We start from the raw sequence: 27797 nt of genomic DNA, 5'->3' as shown, positions 1-27797 counted from the left end.
CTAGGTCCTCGGTTTATTCAAAAGGTAGCAACCTTATTTGGGAATGCCAGAGCTAGAGTAGTGATTAATGGAAAACTTTCTTCACCTTTCAAGCTGAATAAATCTATAAGACAAGGATGCCCTCTAGCTCCTCTCCTCTTTGCGATTGCAACTGATGCTTTGGGATGGCTTGTTCAAGATGCAATGCAGAAAGGGGAAATGAAAGGCATTGAACTGCCTCACAACAAAGGGCAAATGTGCCTACAACTGTTCGCAGATGACACTAATGGATTGATTCATAATGTAATTGTTCGTAGATGACACTAATGGATTGATTCATAATGCAACTGTTCGGTAGATGACACTAATGGATTGATTCATAATGATGACAAATCTATCAGAACATTTTGGAAATGCCTTCAGGTCTTCTGCATGGCCTCTGGGTCCAGAATTAATCATCAACAGGGCTGTCAAATCTTAGAAGAGGGTCTTATATTTCGGCTGTTGGGTATCCCAATGGGATTTAGAGTCACATTGAAACAACGATGGTAGTGGATTTTGGATAAAGTTAAAATGAAGTTTGATTGGTGGAAGAGATACCAACAGAACTTAGCAGGAAGATGCTTGGTTCTCAAGCATATCCTTATACCCTCAACCATTTAGTTCCTATCATGTTGGATGCCATCCAAGAGAGCAATATCAAAGAGCTACAGTCTTTATGCAGAAACTTCCTGTGGTCAGGAGATGCGGACATGTACAAAATCCCTAAGGTTTCTTGGCAATACTGTACACTACCTAAACAGAAAGGAGGACTTGGGCTCCCAAATATAGAGGACCTTGCCACTTGTCTTGTAGCCAAATGGATTATCAAAAGCCTCTCTCACCCAAACTCAGATTGGTCTTTACTTATTCATAGGAACTTAGGTGGTCATAGGATGATGAAACGGTCACGATGGAGAAATATTCCTTTTGTGCCCCTATTCTTCAGTAAAATTATTATCAAACCCTTTGGTTTGGGTTTGGTGAGAAGCTTCTGATCCTCATGGAATAGAGTAAAAGGTGTCCTAAGCCTGTCAAAGAAAATCAGGAAGGCAGCTGGCTTCTTCAGAAAGGATTCTATTTGGTTCTCCATCTACCTTACAGAATAGTGTTGATAATGACAGTCTGAAGATAGCCCACAAACTGTTAAAAAGGGAATTCAATGCTGGGAGGATATGTGGGATTTCTCAACTCAAACATGGTTTACTCTGCAGATAGACTAATGTTGATGTATAGAATTAACAGAGAGGACTTATTGTTCATTCAATCCAGAATAAGCCATTGGGATCTCGATAAAGCAAGGCTCATATAGTGTTGTAGAAACCCTCTTTCCCTAGATGCACTTAAATGGGGTCAATCCAGCGCGTTGCTACCCATCCCCCCTCTGCCCTTCCAAGGAATACTTTTGCATGTGAGACTTAACTCTAAATGGAACATCCTCTGGGATAGGAAATAGTGGGAATTCCGCTTTTCCTCCAAAATCTGGTCTAAATTTATACCCCCAAAAAAGTCAATTTTCCTGTGGCTCATGTATAAAGGTATATGGACATGCTCTCGAGCCAAAAAACTAGGAATTGGTTACAGTTTATGCCCAGGGTGTAAACAAGAAGAAGAAAGCATCCCTCATTTGTTTATATCTTGCCACTACAATAAAAGTTTCTTGGAGAGCTAGTTCACCAATGCCTCTCCCTGGCCAATGCAACCTAGTTAAACTGGAAGCAAATTCTTCTTGGGGATTTTACTGGGTACTCATCAAGGATATGGAATGTTATTAGGGCTAAATATCTGTTGTGTGTGTGGATCATGAGGTTCTATGCACTGTTTCAAAATGCAGTAACCCATAATTACCCTGGCCTAAGGAGTGCTCTGTTTGTGCAGAGATGAAGATGATCTTAAAAGCGGACATAACTGTTTATCGAGCCGCCCAGAAGTCAAAGATTAAAGTTCAAGAGGTACTTGTAGTCAATGAAGCAAGGGAAGAATATGAAGAAAAAATCAATAATGCTATCAAAGCTAATCGGGCTGTCTAGGATCAAGAGTGGAATGAAGTAGGCCGCCAGCTGATTGCTGAGCTCAAGCCATTTTGGCTCTAACTGACGTTAAAAACTCTATATAGGATTTGAGTTAAGCTTCTCTAAAAAGCTTAATGTTTAAGGCCTGATAGTTTTTATTTTTTCTCTTGGAATAATACTATAACCTCCGTTCTGATTTAAAAAAAAAAGAAATTACGGATTGATGGACAATACCGATCTTGGGTGTGCATTAGTTTTGACCTCTTGGGCATCACCACCTCACTTGATTATAGCATGGTTAAGGCAAATTGTGTCCCCTTATAGAGGGAGGCGTGGAACTCAACTTATTAAAAAATATCTTTATGTGAAGATCTTCATGTTGGTGCATGGACTGAAGGCTCCATAGACTATAATTTGGATGCTTACTTGATTGGATCAATGGGGAGGATTCTCCAATGGACATCTTCACGAAGTCCTTGCAGTTCGTGCATGGATGGAAGGCTAGTAGTCTTTTTTAGAGCACAAATTATAGAATTATGATTTATAGCTAGAAAGAAAGCTAGCTTAGCAAGAAAAAGACTCAATGAGACAACCAAATTGAAGGCAAGCATGTGAACTATTGGCATGGGCATGGATGTGGTGTGCAAAAATGGAATCCAATGTCAAACTTAAGTGCTATATCATGGTGTGGTTGTGACTATTGGGCACAATCAATGTGAGAGGAAAGGGTGCATGCATTGGCAAAGGATGGACCACATAGGTCTACGTACATTAGTGTCAGTTGGCGAAATAATGTTTGTGAAGAGTAAACTAGCAACTTGCAAGCATTTGCTTAGGAATACGTGGAAGCTGATTTGGTTTGGGCTAGGGGGATTTGCTTTGGACTTTCCGAGTGTTTAGCATTTGGACTTTCTAAGGCCCATTACACATTGCCATACCCCTGCCTGCCCATGCTGATGTGGTGGGGGTATCCACCGCCCATAATTCATGGTGGGCAGGCAATCTCCCCTGCCCATACATGGGCGGTGGGGTATGTGTAACGAGCCTAAGTGATGTACCTGTATTTGGACTTTTCGAGTGTTTAGCATTTGAGCAATGGTACCAACACTTTACCTTCCACTCATTGAGTGTGGGGAGCCAAAAAAGACAAGTAAAAAACGGAGGGTTTAGAAATTTACCACACAAACCTAATTGTCAATGTTGATGGGTTGAGGGACCACTTTTTGCCGGTTGTGTCAGATAGTGGCAAGCTTCTTTCTTCTTTTGTGGGTGCTGGGTTTTTGTGCCAGCTTTGTTTACTTTCTCTGCGGTCTTCTTCCTTCTCAATTGCATATGAGTGCCTTTCCGGTTGCTTTTGCTTTTTCACCTTCTTGGGTCTAGTGCACGGCCATGTTCGTGTTGCTTTTGCTCTGGCGGGTGGTTTCCCACTGGCAGGTTGCTTTCCCTTTTCCTTTGCTGACGGTTGGTTGAGTACCCAGCTTTATTTTCTCGTGCTTGGGTGTGTTGTACTCGGCTCTCCCCTACTGAGAAACGGTATTCTCTCTTTCTGAACGAGACAAATCACATAAAAAATAAAAAAAATAAATAAATAGATATTCTCACTTTCTTCGACTTATGCAGCGGATGGTGGGTTGAAACGACGGCTATGGCGGAGAGGAGATTGGGCTGGGCTGGGCGGGGCGGGGCGGGGCTTACGTGCGAAACCCTACACACCTGCGCTTCAGCGCGCCGGCGTCGTGTGCTAGACCCACCCATGCCCAGGTGGGCCTGCACGGACCGGGCACCACATGTGACCCACGAGGTGCCATCGTCGCCATGCTGCGCTCCGCAGGGCCACGATGTGGTGGCCATGTTTCTATGGGGCATTTTGTAATTTTGTTTTTATTAAAATTTTAGCTTTTTTATATTTTTCATTAAATTATTATTTTTTGTTCATTAATTAATCAGAAAAAAGAAAGTAGGGGGACATTTGAAAAAAACAATTAGAAAAAAGATCCCACCCCATAACAATTCCTAAATCAAGATTATAATCATATTTTGGTTCATTTTAATTTGTTTTTGGGCTCATCTCCACGAGGACTGATGGGTTTGGCCACCATCATTACTCTCACACCCCATCTTTATCAACTCCATGGCCAAGCCTCTTTTGACCCCTCCATGCTCTTCAACCCTACTCTTCGACTCTCTAAGCTCTAGGATTGGCCATCACTACTCTCACACCCCATCTTTATTAACTCCATGGCCAAGCCTCCTTTGATCCCTCCATGCACTTCGACCATGCACTTCAACTCACAGTTGGTGCCCCCTGTGATGTCTTCGACCCCACTAATTATCATCATTGGCCTCTGACTCCACTAGCCTTGCTACAATCATCATCAACCCTTCGAGCTCTCTGTTGGCTACTGTTGCACCGTCACCGTCAGTGCTCTTTGGACCTTATGGACCTTATATAGGAAACCGGTTGGTACTCTTATCTTCTTGTGTAATACTAGACTAGACATCAGTTTTGTTCTTAGTGTTTTGAGCAAAGTCTCCAAGCCCCAGGAGAATCATTAGAAAGTAGGTATGCCGTTATTGCACCACCATCGTCAATGTTCTTTGGACCTTATGGTGGTGAGACCTTATATAGGAAGCCGGTTGGTACTCTTATCTTCTTATGTAATACTAGACCAGACATCAGTTTTGTTCTTAGTGTTTTGAGTAGGTTCTCCAAGCCCCAGGGGAATCATTAGAAGTAGGTCTGCAGGTGTTGCAATACATCCAAGATACTCAGAAGTACGGATCACCTATGCTACATCTTGGTGTGCGGGATACATTTCTTGGATCAGTAATAAGAAATAGCCCATTGTTACACTCTCGTCTCGACAAAAGCTGAGTACAAAGCTACTTGCTTTGCATCATGTGAGGCATTGTGGCTGAGGAGGATTCTACAGGATATGGGAGTAGCCTCCACGACTACATTGTGACAACCAAAGTTCTATGGCCATTGCTCGGAATCTTATGTTTTATGCTCATCATGTTCATGGAGATCGAGATGGTCTACTGCCCAATAATAGAGGATTGTGTAGACATCTTCACAAAGGCTCTTAGCAAAGATCAGATGGAGCGGCATCTTCATTGACTCGGCATCAAACCATAGATGTAAACAGAATGTGGGGAGAGGGAGAGCTTGAGTTCCTTTGTAAGCAAACACACACACACAAGAGAGACGTAAGCAAAATGTGGGGAAGAGGGAGAGCTTTAGTTCCTTTGCAAGCAAACACACACACACACACAAGAGAGAGGGATGGCTGAATTTTCTTCTATCTTCTTCTCTTTTCTACAACCATAAACTAAAAAGAGAATGCGAGGGAGAGGGAGAGCTTGAGTTCCTTGCAAGCAAACACACACACACAAGAGAGAGCAAGACATAAGAGAGATGGATGGCTGAATTTTTTTCTATCTTTTTCTCTTCTCTATAGCCATAAACTAAAAAGATAAGAGTATATACAATAAGGGAAAATACTCTCTCCTACTATAACATACAATGTTGGTCCATAGTGTGAACCCGACTGTATGAGTTGGCACTATAACTATGCCATAATCTAGTAATCTAAATGTGGTTGTCACACAGCATGTCATCCCACTGGTGGCATATCAACCATAATCTCACCAAATGTGCCAGTGGCGTAAGTGTGAAAGCTATCACAGGTGCGTCATTAATGTCTGCATTACTATAGTTGAGCTCAATATCTCAACACTCCCCCTCTGAGCTCAACTCCACACACTGCACTAAAAGTAAGCTCCTAAACCTATAGAGCTTCTATGTACCTGATGCCTTCATGAAGATTTCAGCCACCTGATCCTCTGTGCTGACATATACCAAGTCCACAATATCTACTCTCATAAAGTGATAATGCATCTCAATGTGCTTCATCCTAGAATGATAGATGGATTATTGGCCAGCTGTATGCTCCTCATATTGTCATAATAGATGACAACGGAACTATCCACAGTCCCTATCCAAGGGTGAGTCCATATCACCAAGCAGCTTCTGAAACCAAGCTACTCCACAAGCTGCCACCATAGCAGCACCCCTGTACTTTGGCTCTATAGTTGATAAGGCAACTGTTGGTTGTTTCTTATTACTCTAACTCACCACACCACTGCCAAAAGAAAACATAAAACCTCTAATAGATCTCCTGTCTATAACACTACTAATCGAATCAGCATCTGTGTACCTGTGTAGCTCTATCTCTCTACAGCCTCATAGAAAAATCTATAAGATGTGGACTTTATATACCTGAGAATCTGTCTAGCCACATCCAAGGTGGCTTCCTATGGAGCCCTGCATAAACTGACTCACAAGTCTAAGAGTGTAAAGCTCAAATCTGGCCCAGTAAATGGGTATGTACATTGAGCTACCCAGCTACCCATACCCAACTACCCACTATGCGCTTGTATATAGTGGGGTCCTCCAAAAGCTCACCTAAATTTGTGAAAAGCTTAGTGTTTTTCTCTAATGGCAGTGAAATAGGCTTATATCCTATCGTACCATACTTAGACAACATGTCCAAGGCATACTATAAGCTCACCTAAATCTGTGAAAAGCTTAGTAATGGCACTGAAATAGGCTTAGATTCTATTGTACTATATTTAGACAACATGTCCAAGGCATACTACAAGCCATATTACCTTATGTAAACAACAAAATGCCATGAGGTGATCTCACCACCTCTATAACCAAGAAATACTACTTTCTCAAGAAATCACTGAGCTCTTTGGAGAAGTATTCTCCCCCACCATCCGATTTTAGGCATTTTATTTGCATACCTTTTTTCTTCTCGACCAAGGCTTTAAATATCTGAAAGTGATTAAACACCTCATTTTTCTCCCACTTTTCTAGTGTGATCATCAATGAATGTAACATAATACAAGTAACCTACAATTGTTACAGTCTTGGTTGATCCCCATATATTAGAATATATAACATTCACCCAATGGCCTTGCACACTAACGTGCTTTTTATTCAGGAAGTATATTTGGCCTGCTTACCAAGCCGTCATGCTTCATATACTTTATGCATATCATCAACCTTAAACTTCAACAAAATTGCAATAATATTTTGGGCCTACATAGACTTCAACTATTGTATATTCATATGACTAATACATTTGTGCCTTGTGTCAATATCTATTAATGGCACCTATCCCATGTACAAACATGGTTGTTGTCTTCACCTCAGGTAAGTTAATATTCAAAAGTAAATATCTTACCATTTCAGTTACCCTTTGCAACCAAGCGGCACTAATTTTTGAAGTCTTCTACAAAACACCCTTGAGGATTGAACCTCACTTATAGTACTTGCTCGACCATCTATCTACATACCAAAATCTCCCAATCCTAACATGTCTCATGTCATGAAACTAAGCATATGCTACATCACAAACAAGTGCTCACTTTTGTCATCACTGTGGGGATAGGAAGCCAGGTCCTCCACACTCCACCAAGAGCTTCCCACCATCACCTTCGACATCTCCGACTACTCTGACCGCCAGTGCCCTCCGACCGCTCCGACCGTCGTCACCACTAGTGCACCTCCGACCGCTATCACCGCCAGTGCACCTCCGATCGCCATCACCACCAGTGCCCATGTGACATCTCCGACGTGCATGGCCAACTCCGATGGCACTCATGGAGACAACACCCCTCTCCCTTTCCCAAGGGATGGTGAGATCCTCTTGAGCACCCTCTTCCTTTTCCGACGGAAGATCTTCCCTCTACACTACATGATGAGGGTTGGGACTTCGAGGAGGAGGACACCTAAGGAGGAGAACACCCAAGGAGGAGATAAGGGGATCCCTCTCTTGGCAGCAAGACACATAGAAACTCTCTCTTTGTAGGACATTCATTGTAGCACCTTCTCATCACAGAGGAGACTCTCTCTCGTATCATTAGTTGGTATATAGTGTTGCGCTTTGTTGGTGTTTTGTCTCTCTCTGTGTGTGAGTGGTTAGTGGTGGGTGTGGTGTGAGTGAGGCCGGTATGGATATTGCGGTGCTAGGTGGTGGTTGGAGAGCATAGTAGACAGTGTAGAGCATAGATCTTGCATGTCTAGCCAGTGAGGTCGACTCATCCTTGGAGGGTATACTTCCTTGAGAGGATCCACGCTCCCTTTTCCCCAACCCTAGTGTTTGTGTCGATAGTTCCCTAGTGGAGGACCGACGGAGTCATCCATAGCTAAGACAAAATTTGGCGATCACGGTGGGACTCTCCTAGAGGTCAAGGATAGTCATGGTGGGACTCTCCTAGAGGTCAAGGATAGTCTCAATTTTTTTTCTTTTTCTTTTTGGTAATTTTTGTTCGTGGGTGGTGAGAGGAGTGTTGTGTATGCCCTAGAAGACTAGAGCTTCTGGAGGTGATTCACCCCTTCATTCTCCTCTTCGAAATGGTCTTCGTAGGGTTCTTCCTCGTTCCCTTACTCTTTCCTCAGTATCTTCCTCTTCTAACCCTATGGTAACTCCAAGGCCAGAGCCATTGGCTATTGTCCTTAACCATGTGCAAGTTAAACTACCAACCTTCAAAGGTACTATCACTGAACATGCGGAAGACCATGTGTGGTGGTTCCTCACTATGTGTAACTCAAGAGGTCTCAACCAAGATGATGCTACCTCTTGGTCCCCACTTATCCCTGACATGTCTTCGTCTCCTTCAACTGTTCCTCCAGCCTCGACGGTACCTTCTACATCCTCTTCCATGGACAAGCTAGCCAATCTCAAGAAGGAGCTTGAAGATTTCAAAAGGTCACATCAAGAGAATGCGGCCATGGCAGCGCTCAGGAAGGAGATCGAGCAGCTCAAGGTCAAAGATCCCAAGACGAGCCCATGGTGCCAAGTATGTAGCTCGCAAGGCCATCTTCCAAATTATTGTCCCACCAAGAAATATTGCTCATTTTGATCAAATGCAGGCCATGAGGACAAGGAGTGTTACTACCTCAAGGGACTTCACCTTATGCAACAACAACTTAAGCAAGGTGCCACCCCGCTTAATCCCTTCGTCAAAGACTACATGGTGACCCCAACCAGTAGTGCTTCAACTTCTACACAAGCCCCTAACCACCAAACCCAACACCCTTCTTGAACCCTCAATCCAATTGGAGTAGCTACCTCCCCAATCCCAAGCTTATATTAACCCTGACACCCCTGGACCCTCCTACTTAGCCACCCCACATACCCTTCCCTCTCCCATGGTTACTTTTGTCTAAACCCCTCCACTGCCCCATGTCACATCATCTCAGGGAGCTCAATAACCACAATAGTATACACCAATACCCATCATCCCAAAACAACCCTAACATACAACCCCCTGCCTATGCAAATCCCATATCAAGTAGGCACTCTCCCAACCTATCAGTCGTACCTCCCACCCGTGCCGGTCCCATAAACCAATTCTATCACAACCCACCCCGGTGGTCTATGCGGTAGCTCCTCTAGTACCTCCGGCCACTAAAAACACATATGGGGCTCAGCCTAACCAAAGGTTCGCCAATCGCCGTCCTCCCAACAACCCCATTGACCTCTTATATGTTACTGTTGCAGGGGGAGCGGCCACATGCAAGCTCAATGCACTATACCAGAGGGCTCGCCCCCATAGCCTCCATTGCCTGGAGAGCCGAGACCACTACACCCGGGATTGTCCTAGAACCCCACTGGTTAACATGGTGGAAGCAGTGGTGCCATCTCCCAAGGTTGACACTCCAATAGTGGCAGTGGTGCCACCTCCCACTGCTGGTACTCCAATAGTGGCGGCCGTCAGCCAGTCCCAAGGAGCCCCAAAGACACCAAATCTTCCTCTTGATGGTGCAGTTTACCCATCCATTGTGGAACAAGCTTATAAGGAGGCTGTGGAGGAATTCATTCAAACACCACCCATGAAGAATGAAGCGGTGCCTACCTTGGTCATTCCCCCAACCACCACACCTTCAAATCAGGATGAGGAGTCTACCCAACCCAAGGTTAGTAATTTAAGTTGGGGGTAAGTGTTGGCAGGAGCAAAGGTGGAAATCACCCTTCCTCAATTATGTGGTTTGAGCGAAGAAATAGGAGAGCAATTGCTAGACTTGGTCTAGCATTGGATGGATTCAAAGGCAACTAGGCATGAAGCCACATCTAGTAGTAGTGGGCAAAAGCCTAGGCAGCAAGCAAGGGTATGCCTAACTTCCCCAGGAGTGGCTGATCATCGAAAGCCCAAGGGTGACATTCTCCATGAGAGGAACTCAAATTATAGGGGCCATTGTGGATGGTGGTTCTGGTGTTAACATTATGCCTGAAGCTACTAGGCAATTCTTGGGTCTTCAAATTACCGAGCCAGCTCCCTTTGCCATCCGAGTGGTGGACCAACAAGAAGTGATGCCCTTGGGACTAGTCATGCAAGTTCTGATCACTTTTGAGGGATTAGTATTTGAAATGAATTTTGTGGTGTTAGACCTCTCCCCAGCTAGAGGGGCTCCAGCTTGCTCATCGGAAGGCCTTGGTTGAGGGCAGCTCAGGTGATCCATGATTTGGGCTGAGACAACTTGCATATCCCTAACCCAGGGGGGACGGTGATCTTGCCCTTGGAAAAAGGCCCTGATGAGAGTGTAAGGGGCATTGCCCTACATGACATGATTCCCATTCGGGAGGAAGGAACCAGTGACAAGGAAGAGCAGGAGGAATGGCAAGGATTCCTAGTGGATGAGGCATGGAATCCATTTGGCTCAGAAGGAGAGGTGGCAGAACCTCTATGGAATTGGTTAAATTCCTATGAGGGGTTCCAATGCAAGACGGTGGACATAGTGGAGTTGGACCTAGACCCCATTCAAGAGGTGTACTAAGAAGAAGAGCTCTCAGAAGAAGCAGTATGGGATTGGACAGAATCTTTGCTCACTCTGGGCTTCTCCTCTGCACCAGTGTCTTACAGGAAGAGATAGAGTCATAGGTCTAGGGGAACCTGCGTTTTCTCGACAACCTTGCAAGAAGGTCTCTCAAGAGGAGTCATCAGAGGCACCTATAACCCCTCCTAGACGCACTCGCACAAGGAGCGGCGGGCAGAGCACCTCAAGACTAGGGAGACAACCTTACCATTAGAAGAGACGACTACTGGTTGGACGGAGGAACGCATTGGTGATTTCCCTTTGGACATCACCCCAGCCCATGACCCCTTATCTCTCCATCAAGCAGCATTCGGCACCACTCCTCTTCCACCCACCACTCCTCTTCCACCCACCACTTACCACCACGAGGAGGTGAGAGAGTTGAACCTGGGCACAGGACCCTTCCACTCTTCTCAGAGAATCACCAACTTTTTCAAAGAGCACCAAGATGTGTTGGCATGGACTTACAAGGATCTCCCAACCATTTGCACTCACAGAATTCCACTAAAAGAAGGCAGTCGGCCAGTCAGGAAGGGCATTTAGTGCATGAACCCAAAATATTCAGAGGCAGTGAAGAAAGAGCTAGACAAGATGGAAGAGGCCGGTATCATTATTCCCTTTGAGCACTCCGAGTGGTTGTCACCTATAGTGGTGATCCCCAAAAAGAAGACCAAAAAGATCAGGATATGTGTTAACTTCAGACCCCTCAATCAGTGCACAATCAAAGATGGGTTTCCCTTGCCCTTCATATCTTTTAGAGGACCACCACCAAGATTTTCCAAGAGTATTTGAATGATTTCTTATGCATCTTTTTGGAAAACTTCTCTAACTTTTCACAGTAATTATTACCCTATTATGCTCGTTTAACCAAACATAAACAAGCCTGGGGAGATATTGTATCGTAATGCAGAAACCCTGGAACTGGTAGGCGATCATGTTTCCTTGCGCCTCTTGGACCGCATAGACCCTTTCACTATAGTGGGAAAAATGGCATGCTTAGGGTGGTGGTTCTAGAAGGACACCTGCCTCAACTCACTTTGGTGTTTATGAAGTGCAAGGTATCAAGTCTCCACCTTAACCCCTTCAAGTGCCACTTCCTTGTGGGTCATGGTGCCTTGCTGGGTCACATCATCTCAGCCCAATTGGCAGCCAGCCTTTTAAAGCTCAAGATCCATTCTTTTATACTTTCTGCTTGGAGTATCCATTGGTACTGTGATATGGCTTGGGGAGGTGAATTGGCAGCATAGATCTCAATGGCTTGAAGATGACAACCATTGGGTTTAGTCCTTGTGTGATCTCAATGGCACTCCCTCTATCGTGGCCCCCATGTTAGAGTGCCTAAATGCTCCTTAATGAGCAATTACAAATGTTATTTTATTTTTGCTTTTTATACTTTCCCACATCCCGCCTCCTCAAGAGGCTTGGCGTACTCTTCGTTGGATCAAACGGGTGTCCGTTTGCCCTAATTAGCTTAGGCGCTATACGCACGTGAACCTCTTAGATATATTTTTTCGGAAAAAGCATATGCTAGGAACTTCCCAGATGGAAGAGGAGGTCCTAAAACCTATTTTCCATCACTGTCTCAAGACGAAAAATTTTCCCGAGATTCCCTATTTTGCAGCACATTTTTGAGGGTGTTCCAAAAGGAATTTTGAAAAACTCTCTATGAGGGAGTTGTAGTATTTTTGGAGTACTACAACTTTATTCCCCTGAGTCGTTTGTGATTTTGTCGTTTAGACCCTCAAAAAGTAGCCCGAATATGGCTCATCGTCGCTTTCGTGCTATTTTTTTGTGATTTTTTATGGTTTTTGGGCTGCTTTTTGCCTCGATTTCTAGGTCAAATTTTGAGGCTGCTGGTCGATTTGACTTCGGACAACCAAGTCCAAAGTTGAAGAGCTCGATGTCAGCTTTTCGATGAGCCCTAGAGTGCCTTCATTGGATATACGGTTTAGTAGATACAGGCCTCCAAACAGGGGTGTTTTCCATAGTTTTTTTTTCACGGCGTGCACTTTCACGGTCGGGGACCTTTTCACGGCGGGCCGTTTCACAGCCTGCACTTTCACGACCGGACCTTTTCAAAGCGGACCGTTTCACGGCTTGTACTTTCACGGTCAGACCTTTTTTCACGGGCGAACCGTTTCACGGCCTGCACTTTCACGGCCAGACCTTTTCACGGCGGACCGTTTCACGGCCTACACTTTCACGGCCTGACCTTTTCACGACGGACCGTTTCAACGGCCTACACTTTCACGGCCGGACCTTTTCACGGCGGATCGTTTCACGGCTTGCACTTTCACGGCGGACCGTTTCATGGCCTGCACTGCCGAAATTTCTTTCACGGCTGGAATTTTTGTTCACGGACGGAATTTTTTCCATCGCCTGCACTTTCACGGACGGGATTTTTTCCATTCACGGTCGGATTTTCGTTTCATGGAAGGAATTTTTTCCGTTCGATCGGATTTCTATTTCATGGACGGACTTTTTTTTTCCGTTCATTGACCGGAATTTTTCTGTTCACACGGCCGGATTTCTGTTCGCGGGGCGGTCGGATTTCTGTTCACGGTCGGATTTTTTTTTTGAAGTCTAGTGGGAAATACGAATTTCCCTTTTTGGGGGGGGAATACTTTTTGTATTTAAAATGAACGGGATATGGGCATTTTCCTAAAAAGGTAAGTAGGAATCAAAAAAGTCAACCTTTTAATGACATCCTTTTCATAAATGACTCCCAAAATGGACAAGTTGACAACTCATGAGCATCTACTCATTGAATGCTCATTAGCCTTAATGAGTTATGTAAAAAAGTGATTAAGGATTAATTCAAGATTAATCCTTTCCACTAATCTTTTCCTCTTTTATACTAATCAAGGACTCTAATTAACCACCACTAATCCCTAATTAATTCACACAATTGAGCACATCATTGGATAGAGCAAGGAAAAACTAATCTTTGTGCATCAATAATTATGTTAATTAATCTAAACTAGGAGATTAATTATACTCTTAATTATAGTCTCCTCTTTAAGGTAAAATTAAGAAAAAAGAGTCAAATTTCTCCATCAAAAATTGATGTGATTAGGTATTTTGATGCATCTAGATGCTCTCAAAACACTCAAAAACCTTAATTTCGACTACTCATATGATCAATTTAGACCCCAATTAACACATTTTCTAAATTTTAAGCCTCTTGAACGAGATTAATCTCCCTTAATGACAAAAAATCAATCCATTAAGAGAAATTAGTCAAATTCAAGGGGTTTTTTGATGATTTTAAGAATTTTTTTGAGATTAAGCTACTCCTAATACTTGCTAACACTCTAATCCAAACAATTTCAACAACAAACACACAATTAATGATCTTAGATCTATGTTTAAACTAAAGAGAGCTAACATTCACTTAGAAATGCATTCTCTTGCATTCTTTGTTGCAATGGATGCAAACTAAGCCTAATACAAACTATGTGCAAGCCCTAAGAACATGAAAAACCACAAAAACAATAACAATAACAAAAACAACAAATTAATCTAAAAATTAAGCAAAAAGCATTCTTTTCAAAAACAAAAAAGAGAGCTATTCTACACCAAATCTCACACACAATGGGCTATGCGTAGATTAGAGGCAAAACAATAGAAAAAGCCAAGGGATGGCTCCTCAGCAGCGGCGCCAAAAATGTTAAGGCTCACTTTAACCCTCTGAAACACATCCAAAAAGAGATTACCTGGTGAACCGCAATTATCGTGAGGATATTTCCAATGGCCGAGCTCGTAACCCTTGAGGTCTCCAAGCTCTACAACTCCTTGAGAAGCAATTCCACCGCGTCTCCCCAGCGAGCGTTGTCACACCGCCGCATTGCACTATGGGTCCTCATCCCTCCTCTCACCTCACTTCACTCACATACAATCACTAGCATGCATTAGGGAAAGAGATTAGCAAGAGTAAGACTCAATTGCACAATGGGAGAGTATATTGTATTATGAGAGAAATTCACTTATATACATGGCCATAAGTGTTCACACTCACTTAAACTATGGCCGGTCGGGCACTTTAGGCTCATAAGAGGCCTAATGCTATTACAATGACTACTTTCATAATATATCCATGAAGTACATCACTTAGGACTTCATCCTAACTTACTACCACACGCTCTTGAAGCGGGAATCACTATAAATACTCCGTCACACCATTACAGGCGCCCGTTCAAGTTGTAGCTTTGGACACTATTGCTTCATATCTTGAATGTATGACCCTTTGGTGTATCTACCGTGACTCCTTGATGTAAGATAATGGCAGTAGCTCTCGTTAATCCTAGAATTAAATTAATAGTGGCACAATCATTTTGAAAACTGTTGGATAAGTATTTTTCACCCAGAATCACATTAGTCGACGTGGGAAGTTTCCACGTGAAACTACAGGAAATTACCGTGCCAAAAATAGGTAGCCTTATCCTGACACCTCTGACGCCACAAGGTCTGACAAAATTAAGAATCGTGAACATGTAGAAAATCGTTCACAACGTGAACTATTTTAGAACTCTTCATGGCATAAACCAAATCGTTCACGATGTGAACCATTTTTTGAACCGTGAACCATTTTTTGTTCACAACGTGAATCCATTATTTTTCATGGCGTGAAACCTTATCTCTTCACGGTGTGTGAGATTTCTCTCCAGCCCCTCAAGATGTCCAGTTTCTTCCCCTATAATCAATCCCCTTTTCAGAATAATAAAAGATCTTGTTTCTACCTGCTTTGGCCTAGAGAGAGAAAATATTCTAGAGAGAGGTAATTCAGTTTTTAGATATCTTTGGATAGAAAAATATCCCTTCTTATTAAAATAAATTTCCCCAAAACAGAAGTTTAAAAAGAAATTCCTAAGCTGCCCATGTATATGTCGTGGAAGATATGTATGATGGACGAAATGATTATTGTAATCTGTTACTGGATCTCATTGTTGCTGACTAGGCTGGTCTCAACGGAGAGTCCAGAGTGATATTGTTTTTTGAGAAACAAAGGACTGGATGGAATTTTTGAGTTATGACATCTGTAACCAATAACTTTGTGTCAATGGATTATTTTATATGATAAAGTTTTAAAGAGGAGATTGTGCGTATCTGTATTCGAAAGAAAAAGTTAAGAAAGGCATTCAATTATGGGTCGATGAGTAATTGTCTGGTTCTATCGATTCCAGTGGTTGTTGGGTGGTGGCTAACCCATGGGTCGGATGGGGTTAGATTGGAATCAGTGGAGTTTTAATAATTAAATTGAAATAATAGGAATACGCTTAGAATTCGAGTAGTGAAATAAAACCCTGAAGAATTTCTCAAATGAGTAGATCAATGGCTATGTCTAATTTTGATTCGGAAAAAAGCATTTTCTCAGATGATTAGATCAACGGCTGTGCCTGATTTCGGTTAGGAAAAAGTGTTGATTTCTTCAAATTAAGTCAGTGATAGTTTTCCTTCTATCTGGTTTAATCAGGTGAAGGATAGTTTAATCTCTTGAACCCGTTAGAAAATTTGTTAAGAAAATAAAAAAGGTAGAATCGTCCCCATTTTTCGGGCAAGGAAAATTTTCCCGGTTTTGGTTTTAGAATGACCACCAAATTAGTCTCATGTTCGGACATTCGAGGGCGAGGCCCCGAGTGGGAAACCCTACCCCGTGCAAGAGGAAGCTACTTCCGCTGCTGCTGCTAGCAACAACCGGAAATCCGGTGTGCGGAGGGGGCAGAGGGGTCTCACAGCTGGTATCAGAGCGCTATCGTAAACTTACGAAATAACAGCAGAAATTGCTTAAAATTTTAAAGTAAATCTAGGAAATAATGTTTTCACTTGTTAAGATTATGTTTGAAATGAACATAAATTAAAAACTCATAAATTGAAAACTCATAAATTGAACTGGATTTTTAGATGGATACCTCAAACCTGTGTAGCATTCCTGGACTCTCCCAGAGTCAGGATATGATCGCCTTTGCCTTCGAAAATCTCATCAACTCCGCTACAACCAGAGAAAGCAGAGTGGGACTTGCTTGTCACTTTGAGGATCTATACTTTCCCAATCCAATAGAGCGACGTCAGCATATGTGGTTCTCTGGAGGGCAAAGTATTAATGTCAATACCAATTAACGATAGAGACTTAGACAGAATATCTCGCTAACCATGATCTTGATAAGGCTAGGAGTTATTCATTATGTCCAACTCTATAATCATTCACCCCGAAATTTTAGAATTTCTTGTCGTATTTTTAGACTTCTTAGCTGCTTTATTCCTAGGAGTAGAATTATAGCACCATTATCAGTGATGAATCATGTATATCATAGCATGTCTCCATCGCAGTATCGCCTTTTTATGCGTATGCGATTGAGGTGGTGACTTTTGGAGCCGAGACGCTCTATGTATATATCAAAAACTTTTGATAATAAAGGATGTTTTGCAAAAGATTCCAAATTGTTTTTTTGGTTGTGAATATTGGTTAATAAAATTATCAGAGTGAATCTTATTTTCAAGAATTATGATGGAATATTTATTTGTTTAAGAAATAAATCTTAAAAATTAAATAGTCATAAATCTGATGACAAAGTTAAATTGATAAAAATATCATTTTGTTAGAATCATGAGGCACGCGGCCCGTGCTAGGCAGCCGGATCCTCTTACCGATGATGAAGAGTTAGATCCGGATGTTCGTAAAGCCCTGCACCGATCCCAACCTGGTCCCTTCAAGGGTGAAGGGGAGCAGTTAGGAGAAGTAGTGGAAAAATGGATCAAGGCAATGGAAGAATACTTTGATGTAACTATTTATAATAACGAGAGGATCAAGATGGCTCTCGCAAGATTGAAAATTGTCGAAACGGACAGGGTTGCATGGAGGAACCATTGCGAGATAAACCGTCTCGACCGAAATACCCAGACCTGGTCAGATCTTAAAGCTTACCTCAGGAAGAGGTTCTATCCTCTGGGCTTCTTGGAAACCAAAATGAATGAGTTCTTGGAATTGAAACAGGATAGCCGGATGATTGAAGAATACCATCAGGCATTTTCCCCTCCTCAAATATTCTCCACTTTTGGATGAAGAGCAGCTGATGGCCAGATTCATTCGAGGGATGAACGAGCCATTGGACACTTTAGTGAAAAATGCCAAACCAGTCTCAATGGCAGAAGCTGTCAGAATGGCAAAGGACTTTGCCAAAGCATTTGTTGAGGTCTCGCCAAAGCTTGCACCCTCAAACTTTAAAAGGTTCCAAACCCCGGGAAGTGCTTCAAACTTTCCACCCCCAAAGAGGCAGCAAGGCCCTAATCAGAATCAAGATGCTGGGAGATTTAGAAGTGAAGGAAGACCCTTCCCTCAGAACACTCTCTCAGGAGCCCCACCTTTTTTAAGGATTCTGAGGGATGAGCTTAGAAATGAGAACAGGTGTTTTGGGTGTTAGGGTTTCGGTCACCAGCTTAAAGACTGCCCGACTCCTGCCATGTTAAGAGGACAAGGAAGTCAAGGACCCAGAGTGTAGAGACCAGCCCCTTCGTATCAGTCAAATCAGGGTCCGTCTTACCAAAATCAGGGCAATCCCAGGAGGACTCCAGCTCACAACCATCTGCCTCTAGTCAGAGTAGTCTCAAAACTCCCTCCTAGAACTGGGGTAACCAAAGAGAAAGAGTTCCACCCCAATCTGCAACAGCCAGAGCAGTTACCATAGCAGAAGTAGTGGAAGAGGAAAGAGGTCAGATTTATGCCACGATTGAAAACCAAGGGCCAAATCGTCAATTCTCTGTCATCCATACTCTAGCTGAGTTTAAGGGTAAGCCATTTAAGCTTTTGATTAATTCAGGCAGTACTCATTCATTTATTTTCCCAGGATGCTTGCGTAAGCTAGTTTTAAAACAGAAATCAGGGAAACCTATGCAAGTTGAATTGGCTAGTGGTGGGAAGATTCTTTTCACTCACCATGAGAGAGATCGTATTCAGTTGTTTAATCTAGATGGGAATGTAACTGACTTCCAGTTCAGTTGTTTAATCTTTTCACTCACCATGAGACAAATCATATTCAGTTGTTTAATCTAGATGGGAATGTAACTGAGTGCCAGTTCAGAGTCTTACCTTTAGGAGTTTTCGACGGAATCCTTGGAATGGATTGGCTCCAAAAAAATCAAGCTGCCATTCATTGTCACAATGGAACCATTTCCTTTCGTGACCTTCACGGGAACAAAATTCAAGGAACTGGAATTTTCAGATCCCTAGATCTGCAACAATTAGTAAAAGCTTCTAGGTTACTGAAAGGACTTAGAAAGAAGCAGCTCATTTATGTTGTCAAAAATGAATCTGGTAGACACAAAGTTAAAGGCTAAAGAACCAGAATGGTTAAGTGAGAATGATGATTTATTCCCAGCAGAGCTAACTGAGATGCCTCTGATTCGGGAAGTAGATCATGAGATAGAATTGAATGCCAGTCCCTGAAGCCATTGAACTCAAGAAACAGCTTAGGCAACTGTTAGAACAAGGGTTTGTAAGACCCAATGTTTCACCGTGGGGAGCTCCAGTTCTCTTTCAGAAAAAGAAGGATGGAACGTTAAGACTCTGTGTGGATTACAGAGGTCTCAATCAGCTGATAGTTAAGAATAAGTATCCTATCTCTAGAATTGATGAGCTTCTGGATAGGCCAAATGGAGCCGAGATCTTCACAAAGATAGATCTCAAATTAGGGTATTACTAGATTAGGATTAATGATCAAGATATCCCAAAGACAGCCATCAATACTCGCTATGGGCACTATGAATTTACAGTCATGCCGTTTGGATTGACAAATGCCCCAGCTACATTCAATCGCCTAATGCAGGACATTCTTAGAGAATACTTGGATGATTTTGTTCTTATTTTCTTTGATGATATTCTGATTTACTCAAAGAATGCAGCTGACCTGAAGCTCACGTCCGTAAAGATCTTGAGATTCTAAGGAAGCACCAACTCTTTGCAAAAAAGAGAAAAATGCACTTTCTCTGTGCCCAGGATAGACAGAAGCAATATGTACATAAGAAGAGGTTAGACAGAAAATTCGAAGAAGTAGATATGGTCTTCATTCGAGTATGCCCCAAAAGAAGTTCTCTATCTCTTTGGAAGTAGAAGAAGTTATCCCCCAGATACTAATACTGTGGGCCATATCTGATTACAAAGAAAGTAGGTGACTTAGCCTATGAACTTCTTCTGCCTCCAGTACATAATGTATTTCATGTCAGCCTACTTAAGAAGTATGTACCGACATGTGCTTATTAATGAACTATTAACTTCTTCAACCCAAGGGCTGATGGAACTCCAACCTGAAGAAATCCTTGATGTTCGAGAGAAGGTTCTCAAGAACAGAATTATGAGAGAATTATTAGTCAAATGGAAGTTCTATCCTTTTGAAGACGCCACGTGGGAGAAAGAAGGCGAACTGATGCAGGATTACCCCCTGTTTGCAAGATGAGGACATCTCGCATTTTTCAAGTGGGAGAGGATGTAAGATTCTTCCCCAACCTCTCAAGATGTCCAGTTTCTTCCCTTGTAATCAATACCCTTTTCAGAATAATAAAAGATCTTGTTTCTACCTGTTTTGGCTTAGAGAGAGAAAATATTCTAGAGAGAGATAATTTAATTTTTAGATATCTTTGGATGGAAAAATATCCCTTCTTATTAAAATAAATTCCCCCAAAATAGAAGTTTAAAAAGAAATTTCTAAGGTGCATTAGAAATAAATTATAATGTGCACAAAAGACCTTAGCCTAAGGGTCCAGATTTTTTGAAAATTTTGGATTAAGGTTCTTATGGACCAATAAGATTAATCCAAATGTAGGGAAGGAGGAGATAAATTGAATAATAAAAGAAACCCCCCCCCCCCCCAAAATGAGTAAATGCTCACATAAGATGAAGAGTGGACTAAGGACCAAAGAAAACAATTAAAAAACTGAATTTTGACACCTCAGAGTGGGGATCTCCCCTCATGAAGTAGGCGCCTTTTTTTCTCATCATTACCCCCAATTCTTAATCAATAAAATGAGATATTTCATCTCTCCTCTCTCCTATTTCAAAACTAGATCCAAAAAGTAAGCTAAAATGACCCAAAAATGGTCAAAAATTGACCAAACTGACCTGGAAAATTCTAGAATCAGTTTGCTTGGTTAGAGGCTCGCTTTTTCCTATAAATAAAAGCCTCCCCCTTTGTAAAAGCTTAATGGTGTTTATGCACTGTGACTCTACTCCTGTCCTGAGCCATCTACATTGAATTTCTTAATAATTCAATTGTTTTTTGGCCCAATCCTCTCTAAAGTGAATTGGTGGCCACTCTCTTGCTTCAAACAAGAGTAGAACTCTCAATCCCTCAAGCCAAAGGAGAGCTTACAAGCTTCATGTAAGCTAATTTTCTTGCTTATTTACGAATTTTAAATCTATGGTTTTCTTGATTTTTATGTTTTGTATTTGATTGAATTAAATTCAAATGCTATGCCTTGATGAAAAGGCCACCCCCTTCTCTTCTTTACATTCCAACCTTTCTTAATCCTAGAAAGATTAACTAAGGGATTAATTAAACTCTTCTTATTGTTTACTCTCTTGAATTTAGAAAATTGTGTAGATTAGAGTTCTATGAATCTAATTTGGGTTAATTTAAGTTAAATAAAGAATGATAAAAATGAGAAATGGTCAGCCATATAAAGGAGGTTATGGCAAAATTTTCTAGAATTGTGGAAAAGAAAGTTTATTTTTATGTGTAATTCCCACCATTTTTGCATCTAAAAGAAATATTCTAATTACTCCATGTACATATTCACCTATGAATATGCATGGATATCACTGATATTAATTATTAAATTTGATTTTTATGCATAGAAAGATGCATAATGGAAATTTTTTTATTATAAAAATATTATTCTTATTAAATTTAATTTTTATGCATAGAAAGATGCATAATGAAAATTTTTTTATTATAAAAGTGTTATTCTTATTAAATTTAATTTCTATGCATAGAAAGATGCATAATGGAAAATTTTTTATTATAAAAGTGTTATTCTAATTAAATTTAATTTCTATGCCTATAAAGATGCATAATGGAATTTTTTTAATTATAAAAGTGTTATTCTTATTAAATTTAATTTCTATGCATAGAAAGATGCATAATGGAAAATTTTTTATTATAAAAGTGTTATTCTCATTAAATTTGATTTCTATGCATAGAGAGATGCATAAAGGATTTTTTTGATTACAAAAGTGTTTTTCTTATTAAAATTGATTTTTATGCATAGAAAGATGCATAAAGGATTTTTTTAAATTATAAAAGTGTTATTCTTATTAAATTTGATTTTTATGCATAGAAAGATGCATAAAGGAAATTCTTTTTATAAAATTATTATTCTTATTAAATTTGAATTTTATGCATAAAGAAATTCTTTTTATTTTAAAAGTGTTATTCCTATTAAATTTGATTTTATGCATAAATAGATGTATACAAGGATTTTTTTATAAAAGTGTTATTCCCATTGAAGTTGATTTTTATGCTTGAATAGATGCATAAAGAATTTATATATCAAAATTAGAATTCTCTTAAATTCTATGAGTATTTGATAAATGAATAATTAAATACTCTAAGAGAGAAATTTCTATCATTTTATATTCACATGGATTGTAAAAAGAAAATTCAAGAAATTTATCGACATCGAAATATTCAGATAAATAATTAATTTATTCCTCATTGGAATTCATAATGAATTTAGAAATTAGTTAAGTGAATATTCAAAGAAATAAATTCAGTAAAAGAGTAACTGAATTATCAAACCTTTTCAAGAGAAAGATAGTTCAGAAAAAATCTTATCCGACTCGAACCTTGAATCAGACTATGACCAAGACCAAACTCTTTTGTCAGTTTTTCAAGGAAAGAAGGTGTGACCAGTTTAGAAAAATACACTCAAAACTCCCGCCAAATCTGACTATGACCAAGACCAAACTCTTTTGTCAATTTCGAGGAAAGAAGGTGTGACCAGTTTAGAAAAATACACTCAAAACTCCCGCCAAATCTGAAACTAAGTTTGAGACCCTTCGAATTGATCTGTGGATAAAGGTTACTGAATTCGAGGAATTCTGGTATGAAATTCAGAAGTCCGTTCAAGAAGTTTTGGGGATACTGATTCAAGAAATACTCATTGTATTCAAAAGAAAACAAACTGAAAACTTGGATAGAATCCTTCTTTTCTTAAAGGACTGTCTTACGCCAGAATGTTGGAGGGAGCATTTGGTTAATGTTTTTCTAAGGGAAGTTTGGTTGCAACAGTTGGCGGGGAGTCTTTAAAGGACAGCTCACGCGGCAAAGCCTGCCCAGGTCTTGACCAGCCTCGGTATGGTTAAAATGGTGCACTTTCGGTACGATGGACGAGGACCGATGAAGCGGTCCCTGAGTGAAGTGCCAGGACACCTAAGGAGGATCCTGGAGGGTTTTGACCAGACGATGCACGGGCTCGCGGTGCCTAGGACACCCATGCGTATGTCGTGGAAGATATGCACGATGGACAAAATGATTATTGTAATCATGATAGATGAAATGATTATTGTAATCTGTTACTGGATCTCGTTGGCTGACTAGTTGGTCTCAATGGAGAGTCAAGAGTGATACTATTTTTTGAGAGACAAAGGACTGGATGGAATGTTTGAGTTATGACATCTGTAAACCAATAACTGTTTGTCAATGGATTATTTTATATGATAAAGTTTTAAAGAGGAGTGTGTGCGTATCTATATTCGAAAGAAAAAGTTAAGAAAGGCATTCAATTATGGGTGGGTGAGTAATTGTCTAGTTCTACCGATTCCAGTGGTTGGGTGGTGGCTAACCCATGGGCCGGATGGAATCAATGGAGTTTTAGGCTGGAATCAATAGAGTTTTAATAATTAAATTGAAATAATAGGAATACGCTTAGAATTCGAGTAGTGAAATAAAACCCTGAAGAATTTCTCAAATGAGTAGATCAATGGCTGTGCCTGATTTTGATTAGGAAAAAAGCATTGATTAGATCAACGGCTGTGCCTGATTTCGGTTAGGAAAAAGCGTTGATTTCTTCAAATTAAGTCAGTGATAGTTTTCCTTCTATCTGGTTTAATCAAGTGAAGGATAGTTTAATCTCTTGAACCCGTTAGAAAATTCATTAAGAAAATAAAAAAGGTAGAATTGTCCCCGTTTTTCGGGCAAGGGAAATTTTCTCGGTTTCGATTTCGGAATGACCACCAGATTAGTCTCGTGTCTGGACATTCGAGGGCGAGGCCTTGAGTGGGAAACCATGCCTCGCGCAAGAGGAAGCTACTTCCGCTGCTAGCAACCGGGAATCCGGTGCGCGGAGGGGGCAAAGGGGTCTCACAGTGTGAACTTTTTATGCAATCTCACACCTTAATCAAATCAAAAGCACGAGCTTGGTATAGTCATGTTAAGGCTAAGGAAGTCTTGAAAAAATTGACACCCATAACAAGGTAATGTGGAATTCTAATCCCAAGAGCAAAAAAATTTTAAACACGTGAAAGTGTAAAAAATCGTTCACGATGTGAACTGTTTTCTGGCACATGCCGCGAATTGTTCTCTACAATCTCACAGCCTCAAAAACAGGTCGATAGAATTTGATTAAAAATTAATTAGAAAAGCAAAATAGCTTATCAAATCATACATACATGCACTTAAGGTTTAGAAAGCTCATCGAAGAAGATCTTACACTTGATGATAGTGCATCAAATCACCAGCATGAGTGAATATAGGGGTGTGGAAAGATTCTACGAAAAGGTGTCCCCAGCAGATGTAGGGGAGGTGGCACAAATCAAGGAGAAATCAATGGGATTAGATGCTTGGCATCTTGTGGATGTAAAACCTAGAAATTGAGGCATTAGCCTGATGAGAAATTGCTGGTTTTTGAGTATCCATGCCTACATTATCCTATTAGATTAATTGCCACTAATCTCATCTTAATAATCATCTAATCACTTGCTAGTTAAGTTGATTCTTGCATTTGATCCACCATAGCCCACTCTTGCTTGCATTTCAACTAGAATATAAGTCCAAGGCTCGGAGAACCATCAATCAGATGTGTGCCCTAAATCACAAACAACATGGAATGCTCAAAAATGTTATAGCAAAAGCCAAGGATCTGGAGAGAAAAGCACATGTGATGGCTCAACATAACACATAAATGTAGAAAAAGATCACTTTGGCAAAGATAGCCTTAGTCTAGTAGAAAGAGATAGCCTTAGTCTAGTAGAAAAAGATCGCTTTGGCAAAGATAGCCTTAGTCTAGTAGAAAGAGATGAGTGATGGGAAAATTGGAACCCTTGCCACAGCGAGAAAAACATGCTCAAAACTCAGGTGGATAGGCTTAAAGTCGAGGTAGCGGAAGCACAAAAGCTAGCCAAGGTCTGGGCGATGCCATCCAAGGGCTAAAAGAAGAAGTGTTGGAGAGCACAACAGCACTCATAGTCACACAGAGGTCCAAGATCCGAAGAACCACGAGGAAGAAGAGATTGTGTGCCTTCCTCTTGATGCTAAAACAACAATCATTAAAACAACGAAGGCCAAACTTAGCAAGGTGGTGTGGGACTAAGCCTTGGAAGCCTTGCTTGAAATTCAAGAACAAATGGCTTGTGAGGCTCAAAAGGTCATCCCATGACCTAGATAATGATGATGATGCAGACAAGGAGAAACAGCCACAGCAATAGCAACAACAACAATAGTAGCCACAGCAGCAACCTGCAGGCCAGAGGTCCCCCAAGCCAAGTACTTCCAGAAAGGAGCAACAGACATAAAATGAGGACTAGACCCTAGTACAAGCCCTGAAGGCCACTACTTGGAAAGCAACTCACTAGGAGAGGGAGGCCAAAGGCTAGCAGAAAGAAATAAGGAATTACACCATGAGTTGCAAGATGCCACACCTACCCAGGGACAAGGCTAAAACACAGGCAGAAGGGCCAAAACACAAGTAGAAGAATACAAGGAAAAGCTCGAGAATAGCACAAAGTTTGAAATGGACACAATCAGTGAGCTGAATGCGCTAGAATTGGAGATGCAATACTATTTGGAAAATGAAGATCAATGTAGAAGAGAAAGGCCTAGAGACTGGGAAGAGTACAAGATAGCTCTCCAAAAGCAGTAAGAGGAGGCATGACCAGTAGTAGCAGAAAGGGTACAATAGACCCAGAAAACATGACTGGAGTGGAAACTGGGGTTGCATCGTGAAGTGAAAGAAGAGGTTGCCAGGCTACAAGCAAAACTCATAAAGGTAAAGGCTAATGTGGAGTTAGCCACATAAAACACAAACATGATATCGGTCGGTGTGCCACAGGAAGATCAAGGAGAGCTATTGGTTGAGGTTCGAAAGTTGCAGGATGCCAAAACCAAGCTCTAAACAAAGAAAATGAGCACCTGAAAGACAGACTAGCCAACAGCTCAGTAGCCCCATGGGCCAACACGAATAATCCATTCTTTGAAGCCTCTGATATAATGTTCTCAAAGCTGTTGAAGGCCAACAAAGAGCTACCACCATACTTTCAAAATTTAGATAGAATAAGGTCCATACTAACCGGGAAACCCTCCCTCCAGAACATCCATGCGTTCAATACTTGTTCTCTCAAACTCCAGAGGGAAGGAAGATTCTCCCACTGAGGATGCAACCACCAACCAGCACTAATGTTTGGAAGTGGGGCACCAAAGATCTAGATGCAAAAAAGACACAAAGCCCACCTCTAGAACATCTAAAAGAATATAAAGAAGCTCCACCAATTGAGTGGAAGCCTATTCCAATCGCAAAAGAAGAAATTCTAAGGCAGAACCCACTCCGCCGACCATTGGTAAGAGTTTTCGACCTGCAGACTCCACAGACCGACAATAGGGTCTCGGGTGGTCAGAAGAGCAGGAAACAAAACTAAAGAGGATGTAGAAGTATGCCATGTACTCTGATAATGTGTACATTCTGGACTGCACTCCTCTAGAGTTGTTCAAAATGTTTAAGGAAACATTTTTCAAGGGAATGGGTTTCGAAGCAAAATATCTAGCACCACCGGGCATGCTAAGTGTTATGCCCAGTGCCTCAATGGTGACATAAGGCACAATCAACCCACTTCCCATGTCGTGAGCACCACCTCGATACTGCACGTGTGAAGGTGGTGGGTTGATTGTGTCCCCATGACCACTCTGGAGTTGTTGTTGTAACCACCAGCGTAGCCATTGCCAAGAACAAGAAGACTAAGCTTAAAAGGATGGTTGGTCACTACTACAAAATTACTGAGAGGATGTACGAGTTTGAAGGTTGTAGAGGTTACATGCTGTAATTAGCTCTCAACTACTAGTTGACAGCCCAGTGATGTGAAGCCTAGCATAGTCATAATTCTTAGGAGGTTTTAGCGTTGCTCTGTAGTGAACCTATATTGATTATGGAAGTAATGCATTAAATAAAGAGCAATGTTACCATTAACTTTATCTCTATGTACTCTCTACAATGTGTTGAATAGGAATACTGTGTCTCTATTTTAATAAACATGTTGTGAACACGAGAGAGAGTGAAAGAGTTATGTAACGGAGAGTAGGAGAGTGAAAGTATGTGAAGTTCTAAAGCTGAGCGGTGTTCTGAGTGTCCCCATGACCACTCTGGAGTTGGTGTTTGAATCTAGAAGCTTTGGCAGGTGGCTACACGTCTCCCATGGCATTGCCTGACTGGTTTATTATCCCAGACTGTTGTCTTGCCATTCCACTGAGAGGGAAATCAGCAAGAAACAACCCACAAGGAGGACCGATTGTTGCTAGTGCTAGGTGCTCAAATGCTAGTTCTATTGGATCTTTGGACTCTGTAGTGGACATAACAATAGCTTCCCTTAAAAATAGCCTAAGATCTCCTAAATCACCTACTTC

This window comes from Cibotium barometz, chromosome 56, assembly GCF_041138505.1.
Source record: "Cibotium barometz isolate CiBa-2024 chromosome 56, ASM4113850v1, whole genome shotgun sequence".
Lineage (NCBI taxonomy): Eukaryota > Viridiplantae > Streptophyta > Polypodiopsida > Cyatheales > Cibotiaceae > Cibotium > Cibotium barometz.
Note: the sequence above shows the minus strand (reverse complement) of the source record.